Source organism: Lithobates pipiens, unplaced genomic scaffold (assembly GCF_037356315.1).
Source record: "Lithobates pipiens isolate NorthernLeopardFrog02 unplaced genomic scaffold, aLitPip1_a1.2 Scaffold_16, whole genome shotgun sequence".
In the NCBI taxonomy this organism is placed as follows: Eukaryota; Metazoa; Chordata; class Amphibia; order Anura; family Ranidae; genus Lithobates; species Lithobates pipiens.
Genome location: NW_027507748.1, coordinates 358,557,502 through 358,572,779, shown reverse-complemented (window position 1 = coordinate 358,572,779; position 15,278 = coordinate 358,557,502).

Genomic DNA, 15,278 nt, shown 5'->3' with positions numbered 1-15,278 from the left:
AGACAAGTCTGCCCCTAATAAAGCCCTCCTGAAAAGACCTCCCAAACAGAGTCTCAGCATTGCTAGACTCTTTCATGCCTTGGGCATGATTGATTCCTGGAGGGAACTTAATCCCTCGACCCAGGACTACACCCACTATTCTGCTCCACATAGGACATATGCCCGTATTGACCATATCTTTCTGCATTCCTCTGACATCCACCATGCGCATCACGCTACTATAGTCGAGGTGCCTTGGTCGGACCATTCATTGGTTCTCCTGAAAATCTCGGGCTGCCTCTCCCAAGCGAATACTCCACAATGGCGGTTGAAGGAAGCATTGCTTTCCAATTCAGCTCATCATACTACCCTTGAAATTGACCTCAAGGAATACTTTCACATTAATGATATTGAAGGCATATCCCCCGGGGTGCTATGGGGGGCACACAAAGCGGTAATGAGGGGCAAGTTTATACAACTTGCCTCGCGTCTTAAACGCGAAAAACAAATCGACATTATTAACCTAGAGAAACATTTCCGGGCATTAAGTAAAGCGCACAAGAAACATCCCATGGCCTCCTCCCTGGCTCTTTTGGATGCAGCCAAAATCGCCCTCAACACTGCCCTTACCTCTAGTGCTGAAAGGCATGCGCAATGGGTGCAGGGCAGATTTTATCTTAATTCGGACAAATTCGGCCCGCTCCTTGCGGCGAAGCTGTCTCCTAAATTTAGAACCCAGGCCCTCCCTAAAATCAAATCTCTTTCTGGCTCCCTCACACAAAACCCAAAACATATTCTGAATGCGTTCCATGCATTCTACTCGAAGCTCTATTCTAGCCCAGACCCGGACAACACACAGTCATCTAAAACTTTCATGGATAACATTCCTCTCCCCAAGATATTGGAAGCACACCGATCAATGATGGAAGCCCCCATCTCAGAAGCTGAAATTAAAGCAGTCATTAAAACCCTCAAGAATGGCTCCGCCCCTGGACCAGATGGGTTCTCAACACCTTACTACAAGACCTTCTCTGAGGTTCTGTCCCCTTACCTGGCCCGGTTCTTCAATTCCCTGAACCGAGCGTCACCCTTGGACCCTGAAGCCAACTTAGCTTACATCTCAGTCATCCCAAAACCGGGTAAAGACCAGAGCCTGGTCAGCAATTACAGACCTATCTCGTTGATTAATAACGATTTAAAAATAATGACGAAAAATCTCTCGAACCGTTTGGGTTCTTTTATTGGAGCATATGTCCATAAGGACCAGGTTGTCTTCATCCCAGGGAGGCAGGGACCGGACCAGATAAGAAGAGCGGTAGATGTTATTTCTCTACTTAAATCAGGATGGGACGGGGGATCCTCACAGGAAGGCTTCCTCCTCTCTATAGATTTGCAAAAGGCTTTCGACACTATCACTTGGTCATACCTATTTGGCGTGCTAGAAAGATGGGGCTTTGGCCCGCACTTCATTCTTCTCCTGGAAGCCCTTTATTCCCAACCTAGGGCACGGATCAGACTCCAGGGCCACCTTTCGGAACCCTTTCTGATTCGGAAAGGTACTAGACAGGGATGCCCACTATCCCCCCTCCTCTTCGCCATTGGCATTGAAACCTTAGCTATTTCCATTAGGAGCCACCCAGACATTCAGGGAGTTAAATGCGGAAAAGCAACACATAAATGCGCTTTGTTTGCGGACGATGTCCTCCTCTTTATAACCTCTCCCCTTACCTCGACTCCTAACATCCTCCAACTCCTCCAAAAATTTGGTGTGGTATCCGGGTTGCAAGTTAATATGGCCAAATCGACAGCCCTCAATGTTTCTGTTCCCTCAGACCTTGTAAACTTCCCATTCTCCTGGAGCACTTCTTCCATTACCTATTTAGGGGTCCAGCTCACGCCCACCATCGAACATTTATACAAACATAACTACCCGCCCATGTTTAAGAAACTTAAACAGGACCTTGAGCAATGGTCCCTCCTCAAGCTGTCATGGATAGGGAGGGTCAATGCCATTAAGATGACTCTCCTCCCTAGACTATTGTACCTCTTCCGATCACTACCGATACCGGTCCCCAAATCCCACATCCAAACCCTACAGTCAGCGATCATTAGATTTACTTGGGGCAAGTCTAACCACAGACTCCCTAAGACAACGCTATTTAGATCTAGGCGGAAGGGCGGTCTTGGGTTACCTAACCTTTGGTGGTACTACCAGGCAGCACAACTCTGCCAGATTTCTAACGTATATTCGAGAAGTCCAAAGCCTGAATGTCTGGAAATGGAAAGACAAGCTATCCCTAAGCACACTATTGATTTCCTGATGTGGCGCCCCCCGAAATCTAGACCCCCGATCATGGCCCCTACCCTCTCCCATTCCTTCGCTCTATGCAACACGGTTTATAAAGCCAACATTCTCACCTCAGAGTGGCGACCCCTTACGCATCTCTTCAATAACCCCTCATTCCCACCTGGGATGGATATTAGGGCATTCCAGTGGTGGATAGACAAAGGCCTTTATAGAATAGGGCACTTTCTCAATCCGTCTGGGCCACTCAAACTTGGGCACTGCATCTCTAAACTGGAGATGCCGGACTCAGAAAGATTTAGGTTCCGCCAAATAGCCCATTTCTTACACACTCTGACTTCCCATCATCCCCTCCCCCTTTCTGTTTCCCCGTATGAACTTTGGTGCTCGTCAGCCATGGACGTGAGGGGGGGCATCTCTCTGATTTACTCTGCTTTGGCCGATCCAAAGGAATAGCGCGATCTCGATATTGAGTGGGATTTGGACACTTGGCACTCCCGTTTCTCGAGTGCCTTCAGGGGGATCCTTAACATTTCTCTGATGGAGGCAGACGTCAAAGTCTTCACTCGCTGGTACCAGGTCCCGACCCGTCTAGCCAAATTTTACCCCCAATCCTCACCCCTATGTTTTAGGGGCTGCGGCCATCTAGGGTCGCTCCTCCATATCCTGTGGGAGTGCCCCAGGATCAGAAACTTCTGGAACAAGACCTTTGGCCTTATTCGTAGAGTCACTGGTCTCGCTATTCCGCAATCCCCAGCAATTGCCCTCCTAAATCAATCGATACCGCTAACCACTAAACATAGCCGAGTCCTGATCCACTTTTTCATCATTGGTGCTAAAATGACGATAGCCAGGTCTTGGAAGTCCCCCAGGGTCTCCTTCCCATTACTTAAACAAAAAATTACTTGGATTATGTTCAACGAAAAAACTTCTCATTCAATTTTGGACAAAATAGACAAATTTAAGCGGGTGTGGGAACCTTGGGCCAACTTTGTTGGGATCCTTATATAAGACCAGACTCAGGGCTCGGTTCATGCTTAGCTCCCAGTTCCAATTTGTATCACAGTTTCCATGGACTCTCCTTGGCCCAGGCACCCCTCTCTGTACACCTATCTCACTCTCTTTTTTCCCCTCTCTCTTTCCTATTCTTTCCTATCTTTCTCTCGTCTACATCATCTCCCTCCTCAAGCCCAGATGGACTGGGTTTAGGGGAATTTTAGGACAGGTCAAAGCAGTTTTGTTTTTTCTCTCCTTGTAGCCTTAGACTCACTAGCTATGCACTATTGGTCTCACCACTCCTGGGCCTTTTCCTCATACGTTGTCTGAAGCTATGTTAGCAGTTGGGACTCTCCGAGGCCCACACCTAGTTCATTGTACGTTCTCTTGATCTATTACTTAACCCAGTCATTTTTCGCTACTGTTAGGCAAGAAGTCCTCCAGTTACATCGGCAGGATAGGGGGGTTTCGAGACCCCGGCACAGCGTGCTCCCAGTTGGGGTGTCGGGGCCTCGGTCTTCCTAGAGGTTGTTTCCGCCTGCTCATATGTCTTTTGTTGCCTTTAGTTGGACTATTTTCTGTTGCCTGGAGGATTTTATTCTCTTTCTTTTTGATCTTTGCTCAGAACACTGAATATTACACATTAGATGGTCTTTATATTCTCAGACTTGGAGCCTCTTCCTCATCGGGAAGGGTCTCTATCTCGTTTTTTGTCTTTCTTTGTTTTTTTTTTGTTTTCTGAGCCATCATTCCTGTCTTGCATTACCTTTCCAGTAATCCCCTGCGCGGGAGATAAGTCTATGTTTTATTTGCTATACTTCAATAAAAAATTCAAATAAAAAAAAAAAAATAATTAAAAGTCAGCAGCTGCAAACACTGTAGCTGCTGACTTAATAAACACGCTTACCTGTCCAGGGCGCCCGCGATGTCGGCCGCCCGAGGCTGACCCATCCCTCGGCTCTCAGGTCCCGGTGCCGCCATTTTGGCTAAGGGAAACAGACAGTGGAGCCTTGCGGCTTCACTGCCCGTTTCCTACTGTGCATGCGCGTGTTTGCAGCTGTGCAGTACAGCGCTTTGTGAATGGGGTGCGCTGTGTTCTGGGACACACAGTTCCCAGAACACAGCGCGACCCATTACCCAGAAGACGCCACATGGAGGAGAGAAGATAGAAGATCTCGGCGGAGGAGGAAGAGGCAGAATAGGATGATGTGCCTAGCAACAGGCATTTCTGGTAAGTTAAAAAAAAAAAAAATTTTCATTTTTTTTTTCTGATTTTTTTTTTTTTTTTATGTATTTTTTTTTTTTTCAGGGTGGCCCTCCACTTTAAGGTCTTCCATCTCAACCACTGAAGTTGATACAGAGGGAGGAATGGCTGCATGTGTGGAATCTGATCTATTCAAAGATTCTTAAACCACCTTCCTGACCAAGGCCTCCACTTGTTGGGCTTTAGCATCCCTTTGTTTTGCGGCTCGAGAAAAACATAAATCGCACAGCGACCTATCTTCCGGCACTTTAGCTCTACAACCCCAACAGGATTTTCCTTCCAAGCGACCAGAATGGTGGTGGGAATAGTGCCGAGACCTGGACCTTGATTTGTCAGAGCGATGTCTGGAAGAGGACTTATGACGTCCAGAATCTGATCTCGAATGGCCACGGTGTGACCCAGACTGAGCATTATCTTTGCGTGCTGACGAACAAAGATCCGATCCGGAAGGGCTAAAATAAATGTTAAAGAGACAAAAAAAATTCAAAATGTATCTGCTACCCCCTGACCAACCCCACAATCAGGCAGAAAGGAACAACAAAATTCCATTCTACCTGCAGTGCAAGGGCTGGCCACAAGGGGACGAAGAGACATCCATAGCAACAGACTCAGACAGGCTGCAACTAAGTAAATAGCAAAAATAAATTAATTAATTAATGAATGAATGAAAACAATACCATCTAAGTATTCAAAATCAATAAGCCAATACAGTGAATTTCAGTAAGGATTAAAGTATTAAGACTCTTACCCCCGAAAATCCACAGAGCAAGTAGTGATTTTTGCTAAGGTGAAGGCAGCAAACCTATCTGAATCTGACAGGTTTTTAAAACTGCCGCCGGATGACGTCATGACGCAGGCAGTGTCGTCTCCACGCTGCTCGCGCGCATGCGCAGTCACTGCCACATTGACCACACTGCGCAAGCACAAACCAATCCTCAATCTCAATTGAGGCTTTGCAGCTGTGCAGTACAGAAAAAGAGCGGCGAGCTGGATTAACCCATACGTAGGCTGCCATGGAGTCTGTCAGGAAACACATTTTTGCTTGGGAAGAGTCAGAGATTAAAAACAAAATGCCTTATTTATGGAAAAGCAAGAGGTTGATATACTAAAGGGAAAAAGACTGTACTTTGAAAAGTGGAGTTGCAGTCTGCAAGAGCAGTTGCTCCAGTGCTTAGTAAATGAGCAGAAGCTCAGCTGACATCTATCATCCAATCATGTGCAAGCAAAAATGCTGTTTTTTCCTTGAATGTGATTGGTTATTCTTTGCAAAGTGAAGCCTTACCTCATTTACTAAGACCCGGAGCAACTACACTTACAAAGGGTAACTGCACTTTACAAAGTTCACAGTCTATTGTCCATTAGTAAATCAACCCCAAAGAGTCTATTTGAGCACCTTGATACTGCTTTTTTTTATAATTGACTGTGTCTGTTTTGGTAAAAAAAAAAAAGTTATCATTTGTTTCTGGAATGACTGGTTATTGTTTAATCTCTCTGGATGTTTAAAGAGTATGTAAACCCAACATCTTATATTCCTGATATGTGCCTGTTGTGCCATGTACTTCTATGAAAAACTGTCCTGTTCTCTTTGTATTGCTTCCTTTGTGAGAAATATCTGTTGTTCCTGCCAGTCCCTCTGCTTCCCTTTTAGAAACTGACCACGCTAAGCAGGAGAACACACCATGGTCAATTCTCTAGCTATGCTAAGAACTGACTCTGCTCTCATCCAATTATCAGATTTGTCCTGACAATTACCCCCCCCCCCCCACACACACACACCGACACACACACACACACACACACACACACACACACACACACACACACACACACACAGCCATTCACTGGGAAGATCAGTGTACTGCTGTTTCTCCTCCAGAGGGAATGTGATCACTTATTAAAAAAAAAAGGGAAAAAACAGTTTTGGCTTTCATTTCTATTTTAAACTGAATGGGTTGTTTTACAAGATGAGGGTTTACATACACTTTAAGTTTTATCTAATTGAACCCGACTAAACATTCTTCTGATTTGGACTGGGGAAATTAAGTGAAAGAATAATAATTAGTATAGAAGCAGGCTCTGTTTGTACATCGAGAGCTAGCATGCCTATATTTGCACTGTCTTAGGATAAGGTAAAGAGAGTGCAGTATTCTACACTCAAAGGCTCAAAGGCCATGAGGTCCCTTGGCTGTTTGTAAAGGGAACCTGAGGAAGCCAGCCTATGAACTGCAGTAGCTTGTCTGGGAGAAAGCTCGTCTCCAATGATTCCCCTTGTGTTGAATGAGTAGGTCTTTGACAACTGAGCAGAATGCTGTAATCCTAGAAGTTGTGTTACCCAGCCCTGAAGAGCAGGCCTTCCATTTGATTTATAATGGACCTAGCTTTTTGCCTGCAATAGATAACTTTTTTGCAGATACTAGGGATTTTCACATGCAATGGCTAATGTTTTACTTGTAAAAGCTAGCTTTTCAGCTGTGATGACTAGCCTCTCACCCTCAATAGCTAGCTTTTCATCCCTGATGGCAAACTTTTTAACTGCAAAAGTTAGCTTTTCACCTCAACTGGGTAGTTTTTCCACCTCTGATGGTTAGCTGGTGATTTTTTATTTTTTTTTATAACAAAGCATTATCATCACACCTGACTATTCTTAAAATCAGTATGCAATGTATGATATCACAGCTTTATGCACCAGGGCCAGGACTTTTTTCAGCCAAAATGCACCAAGACGGTGCCATGTAGACGGCAAGTAGAGTTAGGCTTTAATTAAAATTGCACCTTTAAGACCTTCTGCATTACTCTACCAAGTATTAGGCACCGATTCTCTGAGAGAAATGCCTTGGTTGTTTGATGATGAATCAGAAAGCTAGGCACTTGAGAAATAAAACAGCAGTTTTGGTCCACGATACCCTACCACAGTTCTCTAAGCCCTTGTACACACGGTCGGAGTTTCCGACAACCAAATCCGTCGGAGTAATTCCGACAGGATTAATTCCGGAAGAGGTCCGGAAGTGATGTTGCATACACACGGTCGGACAAAGTTGTCGGAAAATCCGATTGTATATAACGTGATGACGTTATTTCGTTACGACAGGACTACGTTCAGGCTAGTAGCCAATAGCTTTGGTCTAGGAATTTGATCTGAGCATGCGTGGCACTTTGTCCGTCGGAGTAGGTTACACATGATCGGAGTATGTCCATTTTGTCGGGAAATTTTACCGGCAAATTGGAAAAATTGGTCCGACGGAAACAGTCTGATGGAGACCACACACAGTCGGAATATCCGACAAAACGGTCCGATAGGAAACATTCCGACGGAATCTCCGACCGTGTGTACAAGGGCTTAGACTTGGGACCTGTGGGATCATTCCGAATTTAACCATGGTCCTTACTCTGTGCCCTCTAATGACACGTTAAATGCTTAAATTGGTATATTTATCAGCTAAACACCCTCCTACAGGATAGCAATATTCTTACTCCCTACCTTTTTTGACATATGTATTAACAGCGATCAGTGATATGTGATGTAAACATCTATTGTTTCGATGGTACAATGACTGTGCTGAAACTTATTTTCTCTCTCCCTCACTTTCTTTTTCTTTTCTTTTTTCTCTCTCTCTCTTTCCCTCTCCTTACAATCCCCCCCCCCCCCCCCCCCTTTATTTATGATTTGTATAGTATGCAATTTCTACTGTTTAATTGCGTACTTTTATAAGTGTATTTTTTTATATCTTTATACTTTCAATAAAAAGTAGAATAAAAAAAAAAAAAAGCAGTTTTGAAGCTAACTAATTTGTCAACCTTAAGAGCATGCTACTGTAATTGAAAATGTTACCGTAAGATGACTATTCCCATAATGCAGATTTGACTTCTGCTTTTAAGGATTCATATTGATTAGCAGAGCTTCTGCAACACATAGGTTCAGCGTCACACCTTTGTGGTGCATAAAGCCATGTTGTAGTAAGGATGGCCAAAAAAACACCTGCCCATTTTACTATGCATTACCATACATTGTGGGGCTTTGCAACACAGGTCCATTGCTTTAGTGTGTTGGGGTACCAGTGGATGGCACTGCTATGTACCCATTACCATAAATAATGATCATTGGACTTCGTGGGGGTATGCTGAGGGTTATAATGGGTAATTCTGATTATTAGAAGGACAAAGGGGGATTTTTTTCCACGTTTTAAAGTTGTGTGTAAGATTATATTATATTTTTCTCAAGTAATACACCCTTTATGTGCCACTTCTGTCTATTGTCTAACAAGCAGGGCAATTAAAAGAGGAAAAGTAATAGAAGAGTTGCTGTGTTTGGGGATACAGGTTGTCCCTACCATCATTTTGTAGTGGAGGGCCACCCTGAAAAAAAAATACATTAAAAATTAGAAAACAATCATTAAAAAAATGAAAAAAAAAATTTTTTTTTACTTGCCAGAAATGCCTGTTGCTAGGCACATCATCCTAATCTGCCTCTTCCTCCTCTGCGGAGATCTTCTTTCTTCTCTCCTCAGTGCGGCGTCTTCTGGGTAATGGGTCGCGCTGTGTTCTGGGAACTGTGTGTCCCAGAACACAGCGCGTCCCATTCACAAAGGGCTGCGCGACTTGCGCATGCACAGTAGGAAACGGGCAGTGAAGCCGCAAGGCTCCACTGCCTGTTTCCCTTAGATAGAATGGCGGCACCGGGACCCGAGAGCCGAGGGATGGGTCGGCCTCGGGCGGCCGACATTGCGGTCGCCCTGGACAGGTAAGTCGGCTTATTAAGTCAGCAGCTACAGTGTTTGCAGCTGCTGACTTTTTTTTTTTTTTTTTTAACCGGCCCTCCTCTTTAAGCTATCCTGTCCAGAGGTTCTCTGCCTTCACCTTGGTCAACATCAGAGACTATCTCCTGGATCCCTATTAAAGACTTGCTTGTCTGACATCCCTTCTGGCTCCAGATCCTGCTTGTTGTTTTACTACGCTCATCTCCGGCTCCCTGACATTTGGCTTGTCTAACTATCCATTTCTGGTTCCTGAAACTATGGCTATGTTTTGACTATGTTTGTTCTATTTCCTTTGTAGCGATGACACTTTGGACAAAGTGTCTGTCATGTACAAATTTAGTTTTTGCCTCAGAACAGTAATGGGGTTCTGAGGGTTAATTATGTAGGTTTAACTTTGACATCAGTTTGGCTGGACTGTGTTAGAGTTCTGCCTGGTTATGTGTACAGTTAAGTGCACATGACAGGCTCAGAACCAGGTCTGGTTGGACGCTTTGGGTATCAGCGTTCCTCGGAACCAATCAGTGGGTGCGCCGGGCCCCGCTGAGTAGTCTAGGGAAGGGTACTTAAGATGTTGAAGTCACGTGTTCTAGATTAGTTTTGTGTGGCCATAGCGGCCTGTTCCTAGTTCTGGACCGGGGTACCCCCGAGAGGGGTCCCAGTCGCGGGAGTGTGTGTCGCTCCACAACATGCTTTGGTTGGTTGGCCCCAATAGACCCGCCTGGTCTGGGGTGAGGATCCGTCTGTTCCCGAGTCTCAGAACAGGCTGGTCCGAGGTGCAGTAACTGAGGGAGGATTCAAGGCGTCCGGGTGTGCTCGGAGGGGCACCGCAGCTCAAGCGACCGGTGGAGGACTCTTTGGAGGAGGGCCAACAAGCTGGCATCCTAAGAAGTGCCTGATTGCTGGATTGTGAAGAACACTAATGAATCCACGTTTTTTTTCCAGTGCTGCCAAGGAGACAGAGAACGTTCGAGGTACTGAGGAAAAGGTTCCTGTTCACTTTCTGTTATGAATTACTCAAGGTCAGAGACTTCACAAGTTCTGGATCAAAGTGCTGATTGCCATAATCTCTGGCTAGAGATTTGTTCAGCTTTGAAAGTGCCCAGCTGCGAGTGGCTACTCTCTGGGTGGTACTAGAGACTTTCTGATATTAGCAGTTCAAGGTGCCTGAGTTCCTTCACCCTTGCCCTATGTTCCCATACGAGACTGTGTTGTTGGATGTTACCCCTGCAAATAAAAACCTTTTTAAAGGGCTTTTATGGTGTCAGCGTCCAAAAGTCTTGGGTACTAACCCTGGGAATCCCTAGACGTGGAAGAACAAGCCAAGCGAAGGTAACCGGTAAGCCCAAAAAAGTTAAGGCCGCCCTGCCAAGGGTTATGGCCGCTACAACTTTTATTATTAAACAAGTGTGATTAAACTGTACTTCTGTCTCGGTCTGGTTTCATGGTTTCTGACAGGTACACAGCCTTCGATTTAAATTATTAATTGAATAATATTATTAATTATAAATTGAATAATTAAATATTTAAATGTTAGGATTAGACTGTTTATTTGAATGTGGTCATTACATCAGTTCCACTGTAACACTTTTTATATATTTTGAAAAAATCCTCTCCATTCCCCAAGATAGTAAAGAATATGTAAGTCATTGTTGTGCTCATAGACTAAATAAAAGCACAAGGTCATAGAACAAATGCTATCATATAGGTCATAAAACTCTACAGTGATATCCATTTTGCTTTTTTATGAAGGTTATATATTATTCTTTGGAACTGATTTTGGTTTAGTGTTAAAAAATAGTCTTTTTCTGTGTAGTGAACCATACATCCAGATGTTTATAACATTGACTGACATTTATGATTTTCAATAAGGGAACAATTTTGAAAATATCCTACTTCCCAGATGTACTGATTTTGTTGGTATAGCACTAGACAAAACAAGTAGCAGTGGCTGTTAAAGTTGATGGTGTTTTAAAGCTGAACTCTAGGACAATATAAAATACTCAAACTAGTCAGCTCTTTAGTCAATAATAAATCAATATGTAGCACTCTCCTAGTTTAGAGTAGGCTGATAAGCACATTTAGTTGGCTTCTCTGTAAGCAGAGGATCAGGGGTTGATTGCTTTGGGCTCCTCAGTGTCTCACGGGCTGCTGTTTTGCTGCTTCTCACTGTCTTCTGGATAGTTTTCTATGAGTATAGTGGGAGGGAAAAAAGAACAAGCAGCCTGAATATTTATGGTTCTCCAGCTAATCCATAGAGGAGACTGTCTAGTAGGGAGTTGGACAGCCTATACTTATTTGGAGGCCTGGCAGCTAAAGTGCAGAGTTCCAGGGACCAGCCTGCTGGAGAAGACAGCTGTGCTAGAGGTCTCTGGCCTTGGGGCAGAGAAAGACAAAAGGCAAGCCTCAGGAGTCCTGTGAAGACATCAAGTCACCAGTTAAGCTTAGCTTGGCCCATTTAGAGAGAGGGAAAAGTAGAGCCAGGAAAGCAGCGGTGAAGAAACTCCACTATTCTGAAACTGAGTACTTCATTCTGCTACATAGTGGAGAAGTAATTGTGGGGCACTCTACCTTACAAGCTGTGCAATGCAATTCTGCATAAGAGTGTCCGGTGAAGCCAGGAGCTGTGCAATACAGCCAGGAGTTGTGCATTACCACCTAAGCTTGTACAGTATAGCCAGGACATCTGCAATACAGCTGGAAGCTATACAAATTCAGCCAAGGGACAGTACAGTGCAGCCAAAGGTTGTGCAATGCAGACAGCATTCTGTACAGAGCAACCAAGATGCTTAGAAGTCCTCAATATCTTCATGTTTTACAGCTTGGGGTATCCAATGCTCCCATCCCCATCCAAGTTCCTGTTCAATAATGAACCCAAAACCCTAGATAGATTCTTGAGCCAGTGGAAGAATGCTAAAAATGCAGTGTACCTGGCTGTGCATATGTTAACCAGAGGGAAATAGACTCAAATACCCGTGCCTCCTACAGGGGTAGTACTATAAATACATTTATTTTTTAGATGCAAACAGTACAAGTACACATTTTTTACTTGATTTCAGCCCTGTACAGCAGAGAGGGAGAACAAAAGAAGTTCACATGTTGCCTTCATGTTTAACTGCTCATGTTCTACTAAGAACATGCTGATAGGAGGAGAAAGTCAACTGACAGTGAGATGAGCTCATCAGTATGCTGCTTCTCTTTTCACTGTCCAGGCTGTGGAGGTAAATATCTGTAATGCCGCGTACACCCGATCGGAATTTTGGCTAGCAAAAGACAGATGAGAGCTTTTTATCAGAAAATGCGACCGTGTATATGCTATATTCGGAATTTAGCTGGCCGAATTCCCTCCAGCAAAAATTTGAGAGCATGTTCTCAATTTTTCAGACTGAAAAACTTTCTGTCGGAAATTCCGATCATGTGTATGCAATTCGGACGTGCAAAAACTCACGCATGCTCAGATTCAACTAGGAGATGGAAGTTATTGGCTACTGGGTATTGAACTTCCTTTTTCTAGTACCGTCTTACGTGTTGTATGCCACCGCATTCTTGATGGTCGGAATTTGGTGTGACCGTGTGTATGCAAGACAGCTTGAGTGAAACCCCTTTCGGAATTCCGTCCTGAAAACCATCAGAGCTTTTTCCAACCAAAATTCCGATCGTGTGTATGCAGCATAAGTGTTATTTAAAGCAGAAATTCTGTCAAAAGCCTCCTGGGACACATCAGTCATTCCAGGAGACTGCAGGACAAGTTTCCTTTCACTACATGATGTTGCACATGCACAGTGGGGTGTCAGTTGTGATTCATCAGGAAGTCATAGCTGGCTCCAAAATCTAACTTGGTGGCTCAGGAAACCACCAGTGGTGGGAAGAATCAGCTGTAGGATAACAACACTGGAATCCATGCACTGGTAAGTACTTGATTTTTTAAAATCATTAGATTTGGTATGCTTGGTGAAGTTCCTCTTTAACTGCAGCAGAGAAATGAGCTGGATGGGCTAAAATTCAAATCCTTTGGCACATAAAACAATGTTCTGATCTGTTTAAAAGTATTGGTATGATCATTTGTGAACATTGAATGTGTGACTTACGCCCTCAAAAAATGTAAACAAAGAACACGGGGCATACATTGTCCTGTCCGTTTCGCATTACTGCAGCTCCCAATGCCACTCTTATTGGTAAAATTAAGCTGCAACAGAGGGAGCACATCTGATAGAGGAGAGAATGCCTGTCTGACTAAATCTAGAATTAATAAAGGTTGTTCTGGGTCAACAAAAAAATGCAGCAGAATGCAGCCCATGTGTTTTATGCTGCAGCTGCTATGCAAAATGAACATTTTAGGAACACACTTAGAAGCTTAATTTAGGAATAAAATATAACATTATTGTTACATTGTATTGTATTGTTACATTGCAAAACTGCTCCAGCTCCTTCAAGTCGGATGGTTTGCGCTTGTGAACAGCAATCTTTAAGTCTGACCACAGATTTTCTATTGTATTGAGGTCTGGGCTTTGACTAGGCCATTACAACACATTTACATGTTTCCCCTTAAACCACTCAAGTGTTACTTTGGGGTCATTGTCCTGTTGGAAGGTGAACCTCTGTCCTAGCCTCAAATCACACAGAGTGGTATAGGTTGTGCTCAAGAATATTCCTTTATTTAGCACCATCCATCTTTCCCACAACTCTCCCAGTCCTGGTGTTCCTTGGGTGATGTGATGTGTTGAGTTTGCACCAGACACTGCATTTTTTTTATGGCCAAAAAGTTAAATTTTAGTCTCATCAGACCAGAGCACCTTCCTCCATACATTTTGGGAGTCTCCCACATGCCCTTTTCGCAAACTCAAAAATTTTTGTTTTTTGCTGAAAGCAGTGGCTTTCTTCTGGGAACTCTGCCATAAAGCCCAACTCCATGGAGCGTACTATGGCTTATTGCCGTCCTATGTACAGATAATCCAGTCTCTGCTGTGGAACTCTGCAGCTCCTCCAGGGTTACCTTCGGTCTCTGTGCTGCCTCTTTCATTAATGCCTTCCTTGCTCAGTCCGTGAGTTTTGGTGTGCGGCTGATTCTTGGCAGCTTTGCTGTTGTGCCATGTTCTTTCCATTTGGTTATGATAGATTTGATGGTGCTCCTAGGGATCATCAAAGATTTGGATATTTTTTTATAATCTAACCCTGACTTGTACTTCTCAACAACATTGTCTCTTAGTTGTTTGGAGACTTCCTTGGTCTTCATGTCAGGGTTTGGTTATTGGTGCCTCTTGCTTAGGTGTTGCAGCCTCTGGGGCCTTTCAAAAAGGTGTGCATATGTAATGACAGATCATGGACACTTATGCCCCGTACACACGAGCGGACTTAAGTCCGACAGACTTCCAAAGGAGTTCCGTCGGAGTTCTGCTGGAATTCCGACGGAGTTCTGACAGACTTTTCGGCCGAACGGACTTGGCCACACACAATCACACTAAACTCCGACGGATTCGAACGTGATGACGTACGACTGGACTCGAATAAGGAAGTTCATAGCCAGTAGCCAATAGCTGCCCTAGCGTCGGTTTTAGTCAGTCGGAGTAGCATACACACGAGCGGAGTTTTCGAAGGGGACCGGGTCCGGCGGAGTTCCGTCGGGAAAATTTGAAGCATGCTTCATTTCTAAAGTCCGTCAGACTTTGGCGAATCAAAAGTCCGTTGCAGCCCACACACGATCGGATAGTCTGACGGACTCGGTCCTTCGGACTTTGGATGTTGAAAAGTCCGCTCGTGTGTACGGGGCATTAGATTGCACACAGGTGGACATCATTTCACTAATTATGTCACTTCTGAAGGTAATTGGTTGCACCAGAGCTTTTTATGCGCTTCATAACAAAGGGGGTGGATATATATGCACATGCCAATTATCATTTTTTTATTTCTGAAAAATAGTTTTATGTATATATTTTTCTAATTTTACTTCAACAACTTAGACTAGTGTGTTCTGATCCATCACATA